The sequence below is a fragment of the Brachyhypopomus gauderio genome, chromosome 6 (assembly GCF_052324685.1).
Source record: "Brachyhypopomus gauderio isolate BG-103 chromosome 6, BGAUD_0.2, whole genome shotgun sequence".
In the NCBI taxonomy this organism is placed as follows: Eukaryota; Metazoa; Chordata; class Actinopteri; order Gymnotiformes; family Hypopomidae; genus Brachyhypopomus; species Brachyhypopomus gauderio.
In genome coordinates, this window is record NC_135216.1 from 15,661,065 (window position 1) to 15,667,379 (window position 6,315).

The following is a 6,315-nucleotide window of genomic DNA, read 5'->3' on the forward strand; positions in this document are numbered from 1 at the left end:
ATTGGCTTCACTGGTGTTATTGCATCATTATACTACATTATGGAAACCATTAGAGGAGTGCTGAGTAACAGAGAGAAAAATGTGTAGAGGTGAACCTTAAAGAAACCTTAAAGAAGGCTGAGAGCAGCAGACAGCCATGATGAGAATGGACATTTGGGTGGTGAGACACTAATATATTCTCCCTGTCAGGGAGTCCACAGGTTAACAGTCAAGCATGACGCTAACAAAACGGGCCTACAAAGTAGATCAATGAAAATAACCTTCATTATTTCATTTTTAAACTTTCAAACCAAGGTGAAACAGTTGGAAGAAGATTTTTTAAAACTCAAAATATTATTTACAAGTGTGAAAAAACAGAAAGACAGAATGTTGCATGTAAGTACATAAAACTTATGTACTTAATTACAAACACACACACACACACACACACACACTCTCACACACACTCTCACACACACCTATAAATTGCATTCTCCAGGGGACAGTCTCTTCTGGGAAATCATTTTTTAGTTTTTTCTCCCTTTCTAACAATTTAAACCAAGCGTTTCACCCACTTCTGTCTCTCTGTGGATCTTATTTGATCAAAATTCATATTAAGATTCGTATTACCATTCAAGCATCACCACTATGCTCCAAAGTGCATCTTGTTTTACTAGAAGCAATCAGCCATATGTCCCCATCCGAGCGGAGGAAGAGCAGTTTTACTCAGCGCTCAGTCATGCCGAGACGACTGGTGACACTGAGCCATTCTGAGACGCTCCACTGCAGTCCCGTGACTCAGTGAGGGTGCAATCAGCGCGGCATTCATCTGCTGTGAATTAGCAAAGCTCAGACATCAATGCTTTTCTAAACCCGCATCTATCTCCATTTAGGTAGCATACAAAAATTCCTAAGAAGCTCTGCAGAAAGAACACGTTATTTATGTATGCTCAGTCATGGCAGTGAGCTCCAATTCTGCACCCCCAGAGACAGGTTATGAAGTGTGGGGTTAGTAACCTGTCTTCAGTAAATATCTCTCTAGGGCCCACTCTGCATATCTCATCTGTGTATCTGTTTTTGTGTTTACTGTGCAGAATGTCATAAAAGTGTCAATGATGTCAAGTTTGACCTTTTATTTATAACAGAGCTGAAATCCCAATTGAACGATTACTCCTGTTGGGGAGCTCTGTCTCTAGTTCATAGTGAAAACAAAACACATGTAATATGCATGAAGCACACCAGCAAAACCTCAGAAACCCAATGGTATCTGACCATCAAAACCTCAGAAACCTAATGGTATCTGACCATCAAAAGCACAGGAACCTCGTGCAACCACATAAAAAAACCCATGTGAAATACGTCTGAACTGCCACTGTATTATTGCATGTTGCACTCTGGTCTTCAGGTGAGCGCTGCCCTGGTCACGCCTGGAACTTCATCTGCTTGTGGGGGAGTGTAGTCTACCATCAGCGTCAGGGTGAACTAAGCTTGTGTAATGAGAGGATCGTGCTTGACAGCAAAGTGTTTTCGGTGCTACCCTTTACTGCTAAATGCAGGGATTTTGAAAAGCCATTTTTTCCATACAGTGAAAATAATGGAGAAGATCTACTTTCATTTCAGCTTCAGGGGAACACAGTAGTGTTCAAAAGTGGGGAAAATGTGAAGTGAAAGCCAATGGAAAAAGTGACACCAGATATAGACATAAAGCTCTGTACTCTGAATAACTAGAATGACATAGATGGTGTAAAGCTCTGTACTCTAAATAACTAGAATGACATAGATGGTGTAAAGTTCTGTACTCTGAATAACTGGATTGAGATAGATGGTATAAAGTTCTGTACTCTGAATAACTGGAATGACATAGATGGTGTAAAGCTCTGTACTCTAAATAACTAGAATGACATAGATGGTGTAAAGCTCTGTACTCTAAATAACTAGAATGACATAGATGGTGTAAAGTTCTGTACTCTGAATAACTGGATTGAGATAGATGGTGTAAAGTTCTGTACTCTGAATAACTGGATTGAGATAGATGGTATAAAGTTCTGTACTCTGAATAACTGGACTGAGATAGATGGTGTAAAGTTCTGTACTCTGAATACTTGAGATCGAAGTGAGTTCTATTGAAAAAACACTAGGTGATTTAGACACGTATCCATGGATACAATATGACATTGGTGTGTATGTTTACGTCACTGTATTGTCAGATCCAGATTACCAGTGAACGCGTCCTCCTCTGCCAAGGTCTACGCTACTCTACGCAATACAAACAAGAAGACAATAAGTGAATGACGATGTATCAAACAACATTTACAAAAATGTTAATGTTTAGCACTTCTTTTCCACACATACGTTTTCACACCTCTTCCATTAAATCAGCCATTGGGAGTGCTAAGAATTGATTATCTGTTATTTTTGTACTGCAGTTAGACGGCAGTCTAGTTACCACTATTGCCTTTTGTCATCGTTACAAATGGCAGTGAAATACAGAATCAATAAAATGCCGACAGGCTGAACTGAGAACAGCCCAGACAGATTTATAGACTGCAGCACACAGAAGACTACTTGATTTATGAGTGTTCAGTGTCTTTCAGTTCGCCATACCTTCCTAGGTCTATGGCTGTTTCTATTATGCTTAATAAGGGCAGTATTTATGACCCGAAATGGCTCCATCTGGAGCAATGAGCAAAACAGAGTCAACGCCACCTCAGGAATGTCAGAAACTGGAGATCAGGAAAGAGAGAGGAAGAGAAAGGGAGGGTGAAAGAGAAAAAGATGGAGGGAGGGAGAGAGATTGTGAGTATGTGTGTGCAGCAGACACTATGAAACCCGATGGTCATGTTTCTGGAACTCTAAAAAGTCCCCGGCCTGGTCGTCCACCCCAGGACACTCTCCATCATCATTAATACTCTCAAGCCATGCTATTTTATTCTATGCCACACTCCACCTAAGGCCTAGAAACCAGAAACCTCCTCACATCATGACCAAATCACTTAATGACCACGATCAAACCACCTTAACAACCGTCATCCAACTCATATGACTAGTCATTCGGCTAACCAGTAATTATCACTTGTTCTTAGCCTTGTTTTATGTGTCTGTAATGCAGGGATGACTGCGCAGGGCATGAATCATTACGCGTGCCTCACCATAAATAGTCCCCTCCTCACACAACGTCATCGTCCCCACCGCCCGTGGCCGCGTGATCACGGCGTTTATACACCACAGTAATGGCTCAAGAGAAAAATGACAGTGATTATCTGGGGCTAGGCCGAGATCTTGGCCCACCGTGGTATAATTATAGCCTTACCCAGCTTGTTTTTTGACATTTCGACTGGAACAAGTCAGGAGACAGGCCTGTTTGGGCCAAAGAAAACGCTCCCTGTCTAATTTCAGGGCAATTCGAGACTCTAATGTCAGCCTCTATGCTGGGACTTTGAAAGAAAGCGCAGCACTCGCTCTGACATTAGTGTGTGTTGTGTTTAAAAACGGAAGTCAGAAGCTCCAGGGCAGCACGAGCTGGAGAGGAAGCGTTCGCATCCAGCAGGGGTGAAGGAAACGGAGGTCATAGTGCCGTCGTGACGGCCCAGGACTGGACACCTGCTCACACAGTTCACTCCACGAAGCAAATTACAGCCGCACTACAGACACACAGGAATGACGAGGAGGTGGACTCATAGCAGGGAAATGAAGGCTCCTGCGCCCAAAAGATCTTACTGAAGCTCTTTGTCAAACTTTACTTGAGTCTTCCTCACTGCTTTCTTAGGGTGGGTTTGGGATAATGTTGAATTTAATTAAGTCAATTTTTAACCTTAAAAAATTTTTTGAATAAAGGGCAGGGGGTTTCAACACCCAAAACAAAATCTCTGTTAGGGCATCAAAAAAAGGATCATGGGATTCCTGTGGATCTGAGCCCTGCTCCCCCACCCTAAGAGAGGCCATACACTAGTTTCTTAATGACCTGTGTGGAATAAAAACATCTGCACCGTAGCACAGAGCTTTATATGTTGGGATCATTTTTCAAGGCCGTTTGGAGGTAGAGGGAGTGGTGCTTGACCAAGCCTTCATTAGCTTAACGTTTCCCACCCTTCATCCAAACCCATAAACGTCAGGGAGGTTTGCTCCACCGAAATCTACTCCATTTGCCATAAGAATATGGAACCCATCTACACTGTTACTGTAACCCCAGCGAACGTGAGATCCGATTGTCTCGTTTGTTGTTGCAGTTTGTTTTCTTTTTGCCCAAAATGTGTGTCGTCATCTCAGGCTGTTTGGTACAACTCGAGTTATCTATGATCAAATAACATCCATGAGATTTGGGTAAATGGCCAAAAACTACTGATCTTGGCCCGCTGCCTTTCATTCTTCTATGAGCTGTATTTTGATTCTGCTAGCAGAAGACTGAAACCAAATCAGCACTGATGAACAGACTATTATGGTTCTTACATGGCTTTTCAACAGCCTTATACGGAGCCTGCTCTATGTGTAATTCCCCATTATGACCAGGAGGGGACATCATGCCCAAGCAGCTCTTGTGCACCTAAGACACCGATACATGGACGAAATATTGAAGTTTTTATCCTAAATATATAACAGAATGTTACCTCATAATCACTTAAAGCTTTTGTCCCAAAGACATTCATGACAATGAGCACAAGTGTTTCCCACAGAAGAGAAAACAATCCAAACTATTTCACATCTAGTTAGAGGAAGATCTTAACAAATCAGGCAAACTAACCTGGCCACAGGTCAACTGACAGAATGAAACGGCAAACACAGAAACTTTCTGCCTCCAAACAGATTAGTTTCAAAGAAGCCACACAAATCCCATCATCAGCAGAGGATTAAACTTTTGATTTTAGCAGCACATCCTGTAGCAGACAGACAAAAGACAGATTAGATTAGAGTAAATTAGCCAAGCCAGTACACTCCTTCAATATGAAAAGAGTAATGTGGTGTTGAGTAAGCAAACTAATCCGATGTGGATCTGAAACTGTGACAAAACAAATCGATTACTTAAAGTGGTTTCAGTGTACTTTGGACGTGAGGTAATATACACAGTACTCCAGACTTGTAGTGACTCTCACCCAATAAACAGGGTGGAAATGCCACCATTACTTCTCCTAGAGGCAACCCATCTCTCTTATCTCACTTTTATTTGTATTCAATTTCCTTTTTTTGATTTTCCTAGAAGGAAACAAACATCTAAGCGTCCTGCTTGTTTAGTGAAAGCAGGTATTATTAACAACTGGAGAAGGCGCCAAAGAACAACCCATTTTAGAGATAAAGCTAAAAGCAATTGTTTACGGGGAGTGTAAAACAGAAGAGTGGTAGTGATGAAAACTGAGGTAGGGCTTATTTCTACACACACAACACCACTCATGAATACTGAACAAAAGCACCTCTAATACACAATCATCAAGCTCATTTAACAGAGAGAGAGAGAGAGAGAGAGAGAGAGAGAGAGAGAGAGAGAGAGAGAGAGAACTCTACATCAGTATGAAGTGCCATCTCCTGCTTCTGGGTGTAAAGCAGTTAGACAACTTCATGCAGAGGTTGTCAATTGTGGAATGCATTACAAGAAAAAAACATCTAATTTTTGTAAAAAACAAACCCAACACAATAATAAAAAATCAGGTCCATTAAGATAGCATAAATATGCAACACTGCACACGGCACCTTTAACACAATAGGTTACCATCACTGATGAAACAGGTCAGGTCAGTCTCTGCTGGTTTATGCTCTGTGAGCATCAATGATAGATTTTTGAGTATGTTTACCTACATTTAATCAGAACTCAACTGGAGGTCTTTGAGATGGGGATTTATCACTTGTAGCTCAAGCATCCAGTCCTGGCATGCTTTATCAAAGCTCTGATCAGATTGGACAGGTTCAGCTTTAGCAGTACTTTAATGACTTACTCGAAAAACAGCATGTTAAGCATACATTCAAAAATACTACAGTCTATTACCACATCATATTTACATGACATCAGAAAGTAACAATAGAAAAAAGTATATTGCAAACTATAATCATTTCAAACTAGTTGGTAGTTTATAATGTTCATAAACTTTAAAATAGTTTGAAATGCCCTATGTTTTATTAAGTATTCTGGTGAAATATTCTGGGACATGATCCTTTCAAACCAACACCAGCCACCCCCAGCTCAACATGGCAGGCCATTTAACCGTAGGCACTGATGTCTGGCTCTGGTCCGTGCTTACGTCTGTTAATCCAGGAGCTGCCAGGTTTCAGCATATATAAATCACTCATAGTGTGAAGAAAAAACAGCCTGAATGCTTTATCATGACTGAAATCTCTCAGAGTTTTTAAAAG